The sequence below is a fragment of the Lynx canadensis genome, chromosome B1 (assembly GCF_007474595.2).
Source record: "Lynx canadensis isolate LIC74 chromosome B1, mLynCan4.pri.v2, whole genome shotgun sequence".
Classification (NCBI taxonomy): Eukaryota; Metazoa; Chordata; class Mammalia; order Carnivora; family Felidae; genus Lynx; species Lynx canadensis.
In genome coordinates this window covers 77,000,981-77,018,523 of record NC_044306.2, presented here as the reverse complement: position 1 = coordinate 77,018,523, position 17,543 = coordinate 77,000,981, and the positions used below count along the sequence as shown (strand labels likewise).

Below are 17,543 nucleotides of genomic sequence, written 5' to 3'. Positions count from 1 at the left end.
AGGCTATTATAAATATGGTATAGCATTACCTATATTAATCAAAGTCTGTCCCCCTTCATTTTTCTTCCTAATTTGTGCCTTTTTGCACAAGGTCAGTAAATCATACCATGAATTCTTGGTCCAGAAAGTGTTAACTTTAATGAATATCTCAGTTACATGGTTATGTATGTGATAATAAAATATTACTCTGTTTAGATGTGCAGGAATTTAATTAAAATAATCTCTTAAAATATTCATTACATTTAGCCCCTGAGGCTTAGAACAACACAAGAAAATGCATTTCTTTTCCATTTACTGTTTTTAAATAAACCATTCCTATAGAGTGAAATAGCAATCTATTTTCAAGCAAATCAGATTGGATTTCTGTTTTATGTAGTGTGTTTTTATATTTAATTAAAAACTACATGCTATATGATGTGCAATAATTGCTATATCAAAAGCATACTTTTGGAAATGTATTTTTTAAAGGGTTCTACTATATTTTCCCCAATTACGTAGATCTTTTATATGGCAATATATAAATGTCAACTCTCCCTCTTATTAACTAATCATAATCTAGCATGGTGGAAAATATAAGGAAAATACTACTATGAAGTTTTTTTCCGTTACAGTAAAAAAAAAATCTGCACAATACATTTATTCACTAAAGATACACAGCATGAAAATTTCTAAGCTTCAACAATTAAAAAATTCATCATCAAAACTTCTGTAAGGAATGACTAATACAAAATAAAATTCCACTTGTATTTCATGAGCTAATAAAATTGTACCTGTCAGCTTTGACATATTAGTAGTCTTGACCAACTGACAGTCCCAAAATACTCACTTAAAAGGAACTCTTATTTTGATGTTTTAGAGATGTTATCTTAAAAAATTCAAAACAGATTCGTAAATAAGTCCTTTATAGATTAAAAATTATCTCAGGTTAATAAAAGCATAGACAACAAACAGTACATTATTGAAAGAAGATATGTTTAAAAATAATAGAAATCCAATGGTCTTTTATGAGAAAGCCGGGGACACAATGAGAACATCAAAAATGTCCTTTGTTGATTTTAATCATGCCCAAAGAGGAGATATAATGTAATCAAATGGAATGCAAAAAAAGTGTTAGAACGGCAGTCCTCAAAAAGAAAAATTAAAAAGCTCTTTTATTCTTTTTTGTACTGCTGTCTACAGTTTAAATGAAAACTATTATAATACCATTTAAAAACAAGTAAGAAGCACCTACAGAATACACACATAATAAGCAAAAGACAACAGTTGTTTGAACTCAATTAATAAAATTCTCCTTAGGTGAAAGGGGAAAAGACGGTACACAGATGGCTACGTGTATGGCTTTGATAGTCATGGAGCTTGGATAGGCACTTCATCATTCTGCCTACCTACATTTATCTGTTAAAATTATTATCAAATATCAGCCAGGATGCAGTCGTGAATCACAGGCTGCTCCTCGTCTTCAGGGGAATGATACAATGAGGGTCTATTCATCAGTGCGGCAATCGGCACAAGTAATTAGTTCCCTAGACTGAGATCTCCTACAAAGCCTATTTCAGTCAGCACCACAAACATATGACGATGTAAAGCTAATGAAAGCTGCTAAAATTTGTTAACCTTTTCTGCCATCAATCCTTCTAATATTCTGTGCTTCAGTATTATGCAAAGGTGGTAAATTATTAATTTGTCATTCATCCATCCTTCTGAATTTTGAGTCAAATTAAATGATATCATTTTTCTTGATAACAATTAAAATTATAAGAGATGTTAAGCTGCTATTACAAAATTATTACTAAATTAGGTAACAATGCGTTCTAGTATAATGCATGAGGGTAAAGTCAAATCCAACGGCTACTAAAGCACGTGAGCAATATTTTTTGTCAGATAGTAGAAAAACCAGAGGAATTTTAAAAGGATTCACAAATTAGCAAGTAACTCAAACAATATCTACAAGAGTAATAATCAAAATTAGGAGGAAACAGAACTATGATATTTATTTTTGTGCTCTTTAATACTAACAAAAATGGTCTCAGTGGTGACAACTGGCAAAAACAAAAGCCCCAATATATCAGGAACTAAGAATTTGTTCATATGGTAGAAAAATATTTAAGGTAAGTTTCATCTTCAAACATATACGTAGTATCAAAAATTTAAAAATACTTAGATACAATCCAAAAAAAACCCAATAAAGAACTTTATACTTCAGCATGATAATGTTTACAATATCCTGAAGCTAAAACTCAGACTACCTTTCTCAATACAAGTAGGAACAATTTAAAATCATCTGAAGACAAAGCAAAAATCACTTATTTCAGAGCACAAATCTAGAATGTATTACAAAAATCACCCAGAGAGCCCAACAATTTCAATATATTTTCTTGAGAGTCTCTTCATTATAAAGCACTGCTTCAGGTGATATAGGATACAAACCCTCAAGGAACTTACTCATAATCGAATAGCTATTAGCCTCATTTGGAAAAAAACAGCATTTATCATCCAGTTTCTGATGCTGCGAGTAATACATGTTCTTTGGGGGAAAAGTCACACTCATTTTTTTCAAATAAGGGTAATTACTAGCATGTTTTAAGTCATTTACATAGGAACAGAACAACGTTTTATCCCTCCAATCCTGTTCCCTCCAATAATATACACTCTTAGTATTAAGTTCTATCACTGAAAAAATGAGGCATACTTTGTCACTTTAGAACAGTAATGGAAAGGAGAATGTGTAGGTTTCACTCACCAACTTTCTGTAAGTTTTGATCATTCACATAAACACTGCACTCTCATTTAAGAAATACTTCCACACCCTCCCCAAAAGCCCCTTGTAGAGGAAAGAGGATAAGAAATTATCAAATTTGGCATAATCAAGACAACTGTCTTCCCATAAGGTTATGAATTAACTAAATAAGTTATTGTATATTTTTAGAGTTATCATCAATGGCATGGCTAGAAAAATTTTAAAAACATCAGGTATTCAGAAACTGTTGACCAAATACAAGCATGGTTAAGATGAGAAATTACTTATTCTGAGAGTTTACAGGTATATATATCTGAATCACTATATTCCTTTATATATCTGTACCTATCCAAAAAATTATATTAATACAACATGATGCCAAATTCACAAACATTATCGGTATCACTTCTACCAGTAATTAAATCTTACCACATAAGATCTGGAAATAAAACCTTCTGTATAAAAAGGTGCTGTAGGTGCTGTACTTAGGTATCCTATTAGTACATAACCTCCAAGTCTAAAACCTTTAACTAATAGAAATACACATGTTTTCGAAAAGTTGTGGATGACACTAAAATTAAATGTTCTAACTTTTCTTTCTAAATATATTTTCCCCCAATTCTATGACCTAATTTCAAAATCAGAGATTAAAACTACAACTTTTTCTAATTATAAGTCAATGAATTGCCTTTCTACCTTTTAAAAAAACTTTACACTTAAGTGTTTGTAACATACACCTTTAATACATCATTGCAATCTACATAAAGGAATATAAAATAATGCCATTTTAATATATAGAATACGTATTTTCTGTTCTATAAGAACAGAATCAAATAGATTGTTGAAATATATCTTAGAGGGAAATAAACTCAAACATTAATAGTCTGTTAATTCCCTTTCTGATCTCAAGTGTGGTTAGTGATTTGATGAGGTGAAACAAATGAATTAAGTATGACCCAAATGAGAATCAGGTGGAAAGGGCAGAAGCAAAACAGTGAATCAGTAACTAAAGTATGATACACTTTCTTCCTCTAATATTTAAATGGCTCAACTATAAATAACCTATTATTTTTCACATGTAAATTAGAAGACTTTATTTTTTTCAAATTTTTTTAAATATATATTTATTTTTGATAGAGACACAGAGAGACAGAGCATGAGCTAGGGAGGGGCAGAGAGACAGAGATACAGAATCTGAAGCAGACTCCATGCTCTGAGCTGTCAGCACAGAGCTTGACACAGGGCTTGAACTCACCAACTTGCAAGATCATGACCTGAGCCGAAGTCGGATGTTTAAACAACTAAGCCACCCAGGAGCTCCCAGAAGACTTTATAAAGTTCAATTTTTTTGCGAAAAATATGGCAAGCCAATTCGCCAATTAATAATGTATGTATGGATGAATATGGAACTAGAACCCTAAAACATTTTCTAATAAAACTGACTTGACTCTTACCTTGAGCCAGCTGCTAAGAATACAAAGATTAATAAGATATTATCCCTGGCCTCATGGAGAAGACAGATGTAAAAATGATGAGAATTCAAAAAAATTTTCTGTAAGTGGGGAGCTGGGTGGCTCAGTCGGTTAAGTGTCAGATTTCGGCTCAGGTCATGACCTCATGGTTCATAAGTTCGAGCTCTACCTCGAGCTCTCTGCTGTCAGCAGAGCCTGCCTGGGATCCTCTGTCCCCTCTTTCTATGCCCCATCCCCACTCATGTGATCTTTGTCAAAAATAAATGGACATTAAAAAAACAAAAACAAAAAAACTGTTTGGAATAGAGCAGAGCTCTATTAAATAGCTAGTAAACTGCACAACTCCAGGGGGCAGTGTTCACATCAAGATTTGTATGATACTCCTGGAGTTGTGCAATGCTCATTTTGTATTTCTATATGAACAGCCTTTAGAATGATAGGGTGTTATGAGAACACTTTATCTTTTTCCCTCTCCATACAATGTTCAGACTCCTTCCTTTCTCTCCCAGAGTTAAATATAATCTTGGGGAAAAAGAACAGAACAAGGCCCTTCAAACACTATCAGTAGCAGAAAAGGTGTTCAGACCAGGACTGACATTGTGAAAAAATAAAAAAAACAGGCAAAATTCAATATACAAAAGAAAATAATCAAGAACAAAAAAACAAAAAAGAAACATTAATATTTATTTCACTGAAATCATTAAGTTCATAATTGATATATTAAAGCAATTTTTCATATTATTCTGTTATAGTAAAACAGCATTAATTACTAAAATAAGTAGTAGCTATGTATGTATTCCAATTATTGCATAACCGAATTGTATTGACACTTATTCAAATTAGTGAGATGCACCTATGTTTGCCATCTTACTGTTTTTAGTGTCATTTTCATGTAACTTGGATCTACATCAATAAAAGAATGCTAGTTTTAAAGAGAAAAACTGTCACAATGAAATTATATTAGAAAAATGTCCCATTTTCCATCTTACCCACTTCCTTGTGACAATATCTGATAAATCTTGATAGTCTTAACAAAAGTCGGCAATAAATTCTTCTGGCTAGAAGAAAAGTTCTAAATACTAGTCAATTTTAGTACCTCATATTTTGTTCTAAAAATTTTATATTACCTGTTTTTTTAATTCCTGTATCTGGCTCGCTTTCATTTCCATATTTTTAGATTAAAAATTAATGCTAGATATTAGTTACAACTTAAACAAATGGTAACCTCTAAAAAGAAGTAGACATTATCATTGTACTGTCAGCTAGAAGATAAAAGTGCTTAAGTTCTAGAAGGGTTTCACTTTCTGCATAAATCTTGGTGAAATAATGTTCAGGTACTATAGGGTATCACATAATAAAAGAGAATGCTTTATCTCACAAACTGAAATCTACTGTGCCTTCATGCAGATAGATAGAAAGAATATTAACTAAAGCCTCTATTTACCAAGTACCAACTATAACTCAAATGCAGGTGATCTATGCACTGTGCTGTCTTAACGAAAATAAAAGGAAAAAAAAAAAAAAAACAACCCTTCAACTACACAGATCCAACAGGAGAGAGACATCTTCTAAAGCATAATTCTTTCTTTACTGAGGCCTGATATAGAATCACTAGAAAATTGTATATACTATTTAATTATGTAAAACTATATTTTATGTAGTCATGAATTTCTTTGTGGTACTACTCAATGTAATTCTCTGTTAGCTTTTAGAGACACGTAGATACCCATCTTCAACTAGTTATTTACTTAGAATATTTTATAAAAATATAATTGTGTAACAATTGTTTAAGAAACAATCCCATAGTTTTCCTAGCTCCTATTAGCCTGTTAATCATTTCTTTATTCACTTAGCATTTTTACCAAGAAGTAAGCAAAATTATAAGAAAATAACAATCTAGTGTTAATTGTCCTACCAATTAAAACTCTAACAAAAGACAAATGCAAAAAAAATTAAACAATGTTGTTGAATACTAGAATCCCCAAAACTCACCTGAGTAGCCATACTATTTAGACAAATCTGATCTATTTTCTCCAAAAATCTGATTAAAAAAAAGTAATTCACCGAACATCTATTTAGTGCCAACTCTGAACCAGTCTTGGTACATCCATATAAATTGTGCTTTTATAATTTTTTATGTTATAATCAGGATAAAAAAAATCATCACATATCAAAAATAATACAACTTAAAATAGACAGCATTTGGGGCACCTGGGTGGCTCAGTTGGCTGAGCATCTGACTCTTGGTTTTGGCTTAGGTCATGGTCTCACAGTTCATGAGTTTCAGTCCCACACTGGGCTCTGCACTGACAGTGTGGAGCCTGCTTGGGATTCTGTCTCTCTCCCTCTCTGCTCTTCCCTGCCTTTCTCTTTCAAAATAAAATTAAATTAAAATTAAATAAAATAGCATTTATTCCATTGGACTACTCTGTGCTAGATACTGTATTCTTTTGAACACATTATTACCAAGTCTCACAACAACACTGCCATAACTAGATACTGTTATTTTTATTTTAAAGAAACAAAGAAGAAACGAAGTCTTACCCATCAGTAGTAAATAGTAAGTCTATGGGCTTCAAAGCCTATGAGCTTTCACATAACATTTCCTCTAGAAATTCACTGGATACCATCATAGCTATGATCAAAGTTCTAATTAACCCTGCCTGAGAGGACTGAGGATTTCATTAAGGTTTTAATGAGGATCTATTTTGTAAGTTCCATGAGGACAAGCGTTTGTGTCCATCTAATTCACTGACCAAGCACAGTAACTGGAACAAAGGAGGCACTTAATAAATAACCAATTAAGGAATGAACAAGCTGACTCTTTAAAGAAACTTAAATGATAAACAGGAGTCTGCTGGGCAAAATGGAAAAGGCATTCCAAGCAGAGGAAAGAGCATGGACAGTGGCATAAAGACATAAAAAGGCACCTTTATCTTAAGAAGTTTGGGTAACAAAGATCATTTCAAGGCAACTTAGGAGTGGCAAAAGCTAAGTCAGGAAATATAGGTTTAGAACCAGATTTAAAAAGGCCTTGTATAATTAACTAAAGTAATCTTTACATCTTATACTCAACAGACAACCAAGCTTTCTCAATAGAGAACTAATATGATCAGCTTTATGTTATGTGGCAGCGATATAAAAAAAGGCAGTGGGGATGGAGGCTAAAGCTAAGATTCAAGTGATCTATCTGAAGGGGAAGAGATAAGATTTTGTGAGACATTCAATATGGAAGGTTAGGAAAAAGGAGATAATGAGAACAAAACTGAGGTTTGTGATAAAAGGGTAAAGATACTATTTAACTGAAATGATGTAGGTTAAGTAGCTGTGGTTGGGAGAATCATGTCCTAGACACCTAATAATGTCTAGGCAGAAATGTCTAATAACTAATCACTAGAACTTGGGAACTCAAAAAGCAGTCTGAGCAGTGTTGGGAGTGAGGAACTTAGATATTCATCTAACAAAAATTTACTGAGAGCTAAGTATGTGCTAGATCCAGAGAAAACTATATTGAAAGGACAGGAGAAAAGTGAAAATAAAATCTGGGAAATTCCAATATTTAAAAAAATGGCAGATGAAAGGATCACTTAAATAGAGAAGAAAATGTTCCATATCATCAAGATAATAAGAGAACCAAAATAGAACAGTGCCAAAAAAGACAAAGCAGCAAAGACTCTTCACAGAAGTGGGTGGGCAGCCAATACTGAATTCTGCATAAGAATGTTTAGAAGGATGGGGTGCCTGCCTGGCTCAGTTGGTGGAGCATGAGAGGCTGACCCTAGGGTTTTAGTTTGAACCCCACGTTGGGTGTAGAGGTTACTTAAAAATATATTTTTTAAATTGGTTTAAAGTTTATTTATTTTTAGAGAGAAAGAGCACAAGCGGGGGAGGAGCAGAGAGAGAGGGAGACACAGAATCAGAAGCAGGCTCCAGGCTCTGAGCTGTCAGCACAGAGCCCAACGCAGGGCTTGAACTCACGAACCATGAGATCATGAAATGAGCCGCAGTCAGATGCTTAACCAACTAAGCCACCGAGGTGACCTAAAAATAAAATCCTTTGAAGACTTTTTTTTTAATGTTTATTTTTGAGAGCGAGAGAGCATGAGCAGGGGAGGGGCAGAGACAGAGGGAGACAGAGAATCCCAACAAGGCTCCATGCTGCCAGCGCAAAGCCTGACGTGGGGCTAGAGCCAGTGAACCGTGAGACCATGACCTGAGCTGATGTATGGTTCAACTGACTGAGCCACCCAGGCGCCCCCCAAATAAAATCTTTTTAAAAAATGTTTATAAGGATGAAGAATGAAGGAAAGCTTTTATGTTTTTGTGTTTTAAGATATATAACTTAGCTGTGCCAGGGTGGCTCAGTCAGTTAAGCGTCCGACTTCAGCTCAGGTCATGATCTCCCTGATCATGAGATCAAGCCCCACATTGGGCTCTGTGCTGACAGCTCACAGCCTGGAGCCTGCTTTGGATTCTGTGTCTCCCTGTCTCTCTGCCCCTCCCCGACTCACGCTCTGTCTCTCTCTCTCAAAAATAAATAAACATTAAAAAAAAGACATATAATTTATAGGCCATCATAATGTCTACCTGTTTAAAGTGTACAATCCAACAGTTTTTAGTATACTTACAGAGTTGTGCAACCATCACCAAAATCTAATTCTAGAATATGTTTATTTCCACTAAGGAAATCCCATACCCCATACCAGTTATTTCCCATTTTTCCTTCTTTGACAATGGACACACAGAATATTTCACAGTATGCAGGGCAGAAGGTAGGTGAATGTGTCTGCTCTGGCCTGGATCTTCTAAAGTCTGGACTAAATTTAAAATAAGACAAACTGTAAGGGATTGATAAAAGACATTTTTATTCATATTGGAATTTTCTGGAGAGCCTAAGGGCTATGAGAATATGTTATTTATAAAAAAAAATCCCCAGAGACTATTAAAATAAAATTTATAATTAATTCATATAAGATATATAATAACTAAAGCTTTAGAGTGATTTATATTAAAAGCCAGTAATCTTTAAAATTTCTGGATATGATATAAAACTATTTTGGCTTCATTTATTTAAAAGGACTTAAAATTAATCACCTTAGCCCCACCATATACTAGATCTATGATTTCTACATAAATCACTGATCATCTTTGGGTTTCTATTGCTTTATATGAAATAACTGTAACTTGTTTAAAGCCCACCTCATAGGGTTGCAGTGATGAATCAAATGAAACAGAGTTGTGAAATTGCTTCAATAACAGTAAAATGCTATGTAAATATAAGGTATTATTTTTAATTAGTAATGAATTTAAGTATTTGGCTACTTCTACATGCCATTATTTTGGTAAAGCATGTGTTCAAGTGGTATCACCAGCTACTTCAACCATGATTTAAAAATAAAAACATGGGGTGCCCGGGTGGCTCAGTAGGTTAAGCGTCTGACTTTGGCTCAGGTCATGATCTCGCGGTCCATGGGTTCAAGCCCCAAGTCAGGCTCTGTACTGACAGCTCAGAGCCTGGAGCCTGTTTCAGATTCTGTGTCTTCCTCTCTCTCTGCCCCTCCCCTGCTCACACTGTCTCTCTCTCTCTCTCTTTCTCTCTCTCTCAAAAATAAACATGAAAGAGGGGCGCCTGGGTGGCGCAGTCGGTTAAGCGTCCGACTTCAGCCAGGTCACGATCTCGCGGTCCGTGAGTTCGAGCCCCGCATCGGGCTCTGGGCTGATGGCTCAGAGCCTGGAGCCTGTTTCCGATTCTGTGTCTCCCTCTCTCTCTGCCCCTCCCCCGTTCATGCTCTGTCTCTCTCTGTCCCAAAAATAAATAAACGTTGAAAAAAAAAAATTAAAAAAAAAAAAAATAAACATGAAAGAAAGAAAGAAAGAAAGAAAGAAAGAAAGAAAGAAAGAAAGAAAGAGAGAGAGAAAGAAAGAAAAGAAAGCCCTGATTAATATTCCCTTTAACATCCCCCCGCAATGATTAGCTCCAAGCCCCTGGCAATGATTAGCTTACTTTCTTTCTTTAATAAAGATTTCCGTATGCTGGACATTTTATATAAATGGAATCATACAATATGTAGAATTTTGTGATTGGTGGGTGGATCTTGGGTTTTATAATTAGAAAATTGAAGCATTCACTTGGTTACTTAACTATTTATTCACTTCTCTCCCCTTTCCTCTTTCCTGAGAAGTGCAATTTTCCTAATTATCCTTTCCTAACAATTATAATTTTGTTGAGATATCACTTCCTAAATGGTTGGATGACTTAAGGAAAGCTGACTCTAAGACAATTAGGACAATCTTGTCATTCTTGCCAGTCATTGGTTCCAGATCTAGCTTTAAACCAATCACTGAATTGACTAGTTCTAAAATCTAGCTCTAAACCAATCACTGCATAAAATTTTTGCCTGGCAATCATTTTTCACCAACTTGAAATGCGAAACTTTTATTTAGTGGTTGAGATACTAGTTTTCCCTTTCTCTTGATGAGTTGAAACAAGGAAATGTTAGACCCAGTTGCTGGCAATTATAATACAACTGTGAAGAAGAGAGAGTGGGGTAAAAGTTTACATACCCAGAGACATAAAATTGAAAGAACTGTAAAAAAATGGAGCTAAAGACCTGCCCCCCAAGACTTAACCCTTCCACACTTCATATAATAAAAGATAATATACTTTTTCACAATTTAAAGAAGAATTTCACTTCACTTAGAGCCAGGTTTCTACCTGCCTATGAAACCATCTAACAGATATATGGATTACTGGTGATGCCATTAGCAATTTGATTACAGTTGTGAAAGGAAAATCGGATAGTAGTGAACGCATGCTTTGGTGGAGATAGTTAATACTGACTTTGAAAGGAATTAGGGAGATGGGGTGGTAGTTTTAAGAGAGTAAAGAATAGATGTAAGCATGTTTACAAAGGGAAAAGACCAAATTAAAAAAAAAAAAAAAAAAAACAAGATGACAAGGGGGAGTAGGGTAAGTGCAAGCAGCACTGTAGAAAGAAGAGGTGTGATCCTGTGAAGAGTGCAATTACCCTGGAAGTGAAAAAAGTCACCTTCTTCTCTGTGACAAGATGGAAGGATGTAAGGCTCTGTACTTTTAATAGTTCAGGGTTCAAAAGAAGAAAAACTGAAGATCTGATTTTGGCCTGATTATTTCTATTTTCTCTACTAAATAACAAGTTTTTAACAGAAGAATAGAATAGAGAGATAACAATTAGAAGAGTTGCCTTGGGGAATTATGAAAGAAAGCTGACTAAAAGCAAGTTTAAGGATGGCTAAGTAGTTACAAAGGTCTGAGATTAGAAACCATTCATCTAGAGTGGCACTAATCTGTACAACTGTGATTTTTGCCTCCCAGCTATACTCAGCAATCTAAGAACAAGAGTAAAATAAAGCAGCTAGCAAAACTCACTCAAGATTTAGGACTGATTTGGTTGGCAGGTCAAAATAAGGAAAGTTAAGGCAAATGAGTAGACTGGTAAGAATATCTGGGTTGGATAAGAATGATAAACCTGTAATCTTTCTGGACTTCAATAAATAAATATAGGCTCATTTAGGGTGCTCAATCAGTTAAGCATCCAACTTCAACTCAGGTCATCATCTCACAGTTTGTGAGTTCAAGCCCCATGTCAGGCTCTGTGCCAACAGCTCAGAGCCTGGAGCCTGCTTCAGATTCTCCCTCTCTCTCTTGACCCTCCCCAGCTAGTGCTCTCTCTCTCTTTCTCTCTCTCTCTCTCCCCCCAAAATAAATAAACATTATATATACTTACATATATATGTATAAGCTTCATTAGACATTGACTTATTGAGAAAACAAATTTACCCTGCTTTCTACACCACTAATATTGAGGATAATTTGGTTTTCCAATGAATTAATCAATATATCTGTTTAATCAATGTATCTAGCCCCTTTACTTAATATTATGAGTTTCCAACTTGAACTAACACAAGCCTAAAAAGAAAGAATGGAGGCTTACACTGTATTTGAAGACTGTCTTCAGTCTTCAATCTATAGGCTTACTCTAGTAATTAGACACAGGGCTGGACAATATGCATGCAGAGAACGATCTGAAGACTCAGGAAGACAGGACCTCATTCTTTTGAGAAATATGTTACACTGTACTCCTGGAAAGGGGATGGTAACTAAAAATGACTGACTGCCCATAATATCAGGGACTCCAGTAAGAATTTTACATGTGGTCTTTTTTAATAAAACACACTTTAATTTAGGAATATAATCCCAGAATAACAAATTAAATCCTAATTTTGTTACTAAGAAACAGAGTTAGACCTCACATCTCTGACTTTCTATTACCAAAAAAAAAATTTTTAATAATGCTACTTCCATACTGCTATGGAAGCATTTTCATATTAGGCTCATTAATATATTCATTATGGCAAATTACTGTAAAGTTTAAACATTCCTTTGATCTCAATGGGACCAAAAACTTCTTATAAAGTATATGAAAAACTTCTATCACACATTACAATAAAGAACAATTAGAAAATAGCATAATTTTTCCCAAATTGACTAGCTATTAGATTGGTGGAATGGGGGTAAGGGGTTATAAGGCTCTGTTGCTTTTTAATGGATAAGTAAGACTAAGGTAAATACTAACTACTGTGTAGTACAGATCAGAATTTGAAAAGCCTGGAAACTGTTTATATTCACTGAATGTTTCTAGTAGCTCCAATCACTTGTCCCAAATATGGAAGCACTAAATGGTCTATAAGCATATATATAAAGGAATATCAGAGCCAAGAACCACTGTTTTGGCATTTAGGACCTCATTTCTCTCAAACTGAGCCCCTATATCACATTTTTGTTGTTGTTGTTGTTGTTTAGATAGTTGTCATAGGACAACAGGAAAAAATAGCAAAGAAGTATCAGCTGCTCTAGTATGATATTTTTACCTTTAAATAAATAATTTAAAGGCTTAAATGCAGTAGGAACCCAGCAAAACACAACACCACTTCCTGCCTTTAATCCGAAACTCTCAGGAAAACACTGGTGAAAGCAAATAGTAAGCATAAAAGAAAAATATTATATACTTGCTTTACAAGCTAGATAAATTAGTGAAAAGTATGTGCTCCTCATCCACTGGGACAAAAGGGCTTATTATGTTACACTTCCAGGTTTTTAAGACAGTTGGAAGCCACTTCTTTTAATAGTGGCTGTCATCTCCTAGAAACTTTACAGTACTTTCAATTTTGAAGCAATTATTCACAATCTGAAGTGATTTATTTTCCTCTCTTTACTACATTTCAATTTGGCTCTCAATGACCAGTTCCGTTTGGCTTGGCTGCATTCATTTACAAGTATTTTTCAAGAGCCCACTATTATTTGGAAAGGTTGAGGTGCTATATGGGGTATTCATACAAGGAAAAAAAGTCTCTAATCTCAAGGCACTTACAATCTAATACACGGGATAAAATAAGCAAACAATGAATTATATGGCATTAAGATCCATGCCCTAAGAAACGTAAAAATTCAGAGCTTTGGAGATCGAAAAAAAGGAGTAAGTGATCACATATGTTTTAAAGAGATCAGGAAATGCTTTAAGGAGCAAGAGATTTTTGAAAAAGATCCATAAGAAGGGGTCAAGTTTCAACTGATCTACAGGGAAGAAGATGGCATTGTAGGCTTTTCACCAAAAGTATAGAGGTCAGAAAATTGGAAGCAGTCCTTTTGGTTGGCCCCAGCAGAAAATGAGGCAGAAAAGAATTGTTGGGGCCTGGCCATACCATAAAAGACAGGGATGAAAAACTAATGAGTTTGTATTTCACTCATTCAGTCACTCATTTAATCAACAAACACTTACTGAATGCCAATAATGTACAAGGACCTGGAGACTTAGAGTGTTACTTGATGATAAAAAGAGTCCTTATCCTCAAGGACCTCATAGTACAATGGAGGAAACAGATATATGAAGAGACAATTATAATATATACACAACATTCCTTGGGAACACAATAGAGGGGCATTATCCAAAGTAATAGAAGAGTTCCTGGAAGGCAGCAACTCACAAACTGAATCAAAGAGTTAACAGATGTTAAACAGGAGAATAAGAAAAGGAAAACATTCTTTGAAGAAATAGCATTCACAAAGCCAAAGAAGTAAGAAACAATTGGGTGTATGCTAAACTGAAAGATTTCTAGAATTTTGCGAGAATACAGGCAAGAAGGAGCCAAAGAAGCCACAGGAATAGGAAGGGTCCAGATCACAGAGAATCATCTGAGGAATTCAACTCCTGGTTGAAAACCTATATGACTTTTTTCAGGACTGACCACAGTTAGTTACACAGGCCTTATCTGTCAAACATCATGGGGGAAATCTGCCCTCCACAGCCCCAAACCAGACTTAGTGTATAGCCAATGCACTCCAGTCTCTGAAGGAAGTTGTACTCAAGGATTCAGGCCCCAATGGCCAATCATGTTCTTAGCATAATTGCATTCCTAGCCCCTGCACCTTCATCCCAAAGTTTCTTTATCTGAAGCTTTGGGCAGAGATCCTCTTCAGGCCCTCTGCCCAGGTCTTCTTACTGAAGGAAGAAAGGGAAATCTTGAAGACACCTTCCCCACTCTCACTCAGTTCACCCTGAGCCCTTCCCCTTCTCCTTCTTTCAACTGCATGGTCCATAAAACCTCTGGAGCCTTTTGTTCGGAATTCTCTCAACAGTGAGATGACCCCACATCTATACTGATCTATGATGATTCACACTGATTCAACTGACCACTGCAACATTTCATTAGGAAAAATGGAACAAGGGGGTCCTGCAGTTTTAGACTGTTGCACATACCACCACAGTAAGCTATTATAGGCTTACTCCTTCATTTTTGGTTTGTGGTTTCAATCAGCTACTCTGATACTCTCCTAGATCAGCTGAGCTCCTGACACCATCCATGTCATGCTAAAGAATTGGGTTTTGTCCTGTAGCAATGGGGAGATACTGAAGCATTTTAAGCAAATATTGTGACTATAGAATAATAACTCTGGGAAGCATATAAAAATTAGATGAGAAGAAATATCAGAAATGAGAACGTAAGTAAGGATGTTATTGGAATAATTTAAGCAAGATGACAGTTTTCAAAATTAATTTTTAAATTTCCTATTTTTCTGATTTATCTTATTAATTTGTTGTTGAAATTTGCCTAAAAATTCTCTGTGACACAAGGTAGGCAATATATAAATAAGGTGTGAGAGAAAAGTTCAAGGACATAAGGCAATTTATTCAAAATAAAATGGGTTCCAAAGTATATGATGTACAAAGCTAATTAAATGTTACATGCAATGAAACAGGCCTAAAACTAGATCAAAGTCCTGAAGCTGAGTAGAGATGGGAATAGAACACAGAAACAGTCCACTAGATGCTACATCAACTCAGCCCAGAAATGATAATACATGTCCTCTACCCACATTCCTTTGGTCTTACCAAGTCATAGGACTCCACACAGGAAATGTGATCCCCACTTGAGTAGCCATTTCCCAGCAATAGCTCTACACTATGTTAAGACAGAATGAAACTATGATAATCAGCTAGCCTATCTGCCAGAGATGGTAATAAATACCACACAGAAAAATGAAACATGAAAAAGAAACAAAAAATATTACAGGAGGAGTAGGGGACAATTTAAAATAAGATGATTAGGGAAGGATTCTAGAAGAAAGTAACATCTGAGAAAGACCTAAAGGAAGTAAAAACATCAGTTATGCAGATATCTTAGAAAATTTCAGGCAAGGACAATGTAAATCCAAAGGCCCACATGGCGAGATCGTGGAAATGCAGAGAGGCCATTCTAGATAGATGAAGAGTTATAGTATAATTAGAGACCAAAGACTTGTTAAGAGGATGAGGAGCACATTCAAATATTTTAAGCAGAGAAGTTACATAATCTTCCATGTTTTAACATGGTCACTCTGGCTACTGCAGAAGCCTGGGTGCAAGTGGGAGGTTTATATTAAAAGCCAAGATCTATTTGTAGACTTTTACAATAATCCAGAAGATGATGATGTCTGGAAACAAGTGACAGCAATAGACATGGTGAGAAATTACTGAATTCTGGGTATATTTTGAAGATTAAGTCAAAAGGACATGCTGACATATCATATATAGGGTATGAAAAGAAAGAAGGCAATGATATTATAAGGATTTTGATCTCAGAATTAGACAAATACATTAACAAAGATGAGAGAGAATGAGGAAAATAGGTTTTGATGAAGAATATCAGATAAACATATAATGTTTGGGGTTCCTATTAGAAATCTGTGGAAGAAAGGGCTATTACCAAGCCAATTTTCCTCTTCTACCTAGGCACACAGCTAAGCCACATTTCCCAATATCCCTTGCAATTAAGCATAGCCATATGACTAAGTTCTAGCAAATGAAAAATGAACAGAAATGATACAAACAACTTCCAAACCTAGCCTATAAACTTTTCAATACACAGTTGTCCATGCTCCTTCCACTGGCTTGATGTAGATGAACTTGGCAATCTTAGAAGCCAAGAACTAAAGATAATGGAGCTATATAAATCACCCATCACAAATATCTATGTTTTATTTTATATGAAAAAGGAAATAAAAGTTCTAGGGGCATCTGGGTGACCCAGTCAGTTAAGCGTCTGACTTTGGTTCAGGTCATGATCTCACAGTTTATGAGTTCGAGCCTTGCGGTGTCGGGCTCTGTGCAGACAGCTCAGAGCCTGGAGCCTGCTTTGGATTCTGTGTCTCCATCTCTCTGCCCATTCCCCACTCGTGCTCTGTCTCTCTCTCTCTCTCTCAAAAGTAAACATTAAAAAAAAAAAAAGCCTTGGGGCGCCTGGGTGGCGCAGTCAGTTAAGCGTCCGACTTCAGCCAGGTCACGATCTCGCGGTCCGTGAGTTCGAGCCCCGCGTCGGGCTCTGGGCTGATGGCTCAGAGCCTGGAGCCTGTTTCCGATTCTGTGTCTCCCCCTCTCTCTGCCCCTCCCCCGTTCATGCTCTGTCTCTCTCTGTCCCAAAAATAAATAAACGTTAAAAAAAAAAAAGCCTTTAGAGAAATAAAAGTTCTAGAGCCACCTGGGTGGCTTAGTTTAACAACGGACTTTGGCTCAGATCATGATCTTGAGGTCCGTGAGTTGGAGCCCCATGTTGGGCTCTGTGCTGATAGCTGGGAGCTTGGAGCCTGCTTCAGATTTTGTGTCTCCCTCTCTCTCTGTCCCTCCCCCACTTGTGACCTGTCGCAAAAATAAATAAACGTTAAAGAAAAATTAAAAGAAAGAAAGAAAGAAAGAAAGAAAGAAAGAAAGAAAGAAAGAAGGCAAGAAAGAAGGCAAGAAAGAAAGAAAATTTCTATTATG

General features: G+C 35.6%; 1 protein-coding gene across 5 annotated transcripts in view; it reads right to left on the bottom strand.

Annotated features, from left to right (window-relative positions):
• Positions 1-17,543, bottom strand: part of LRBA (LPS responsive beige-like anchor protein) — a 789,117-nt gene that overhangs the window by 304,792 nt on the left and 466,782 nt on the right. The window lies entirely within an intron of this gene.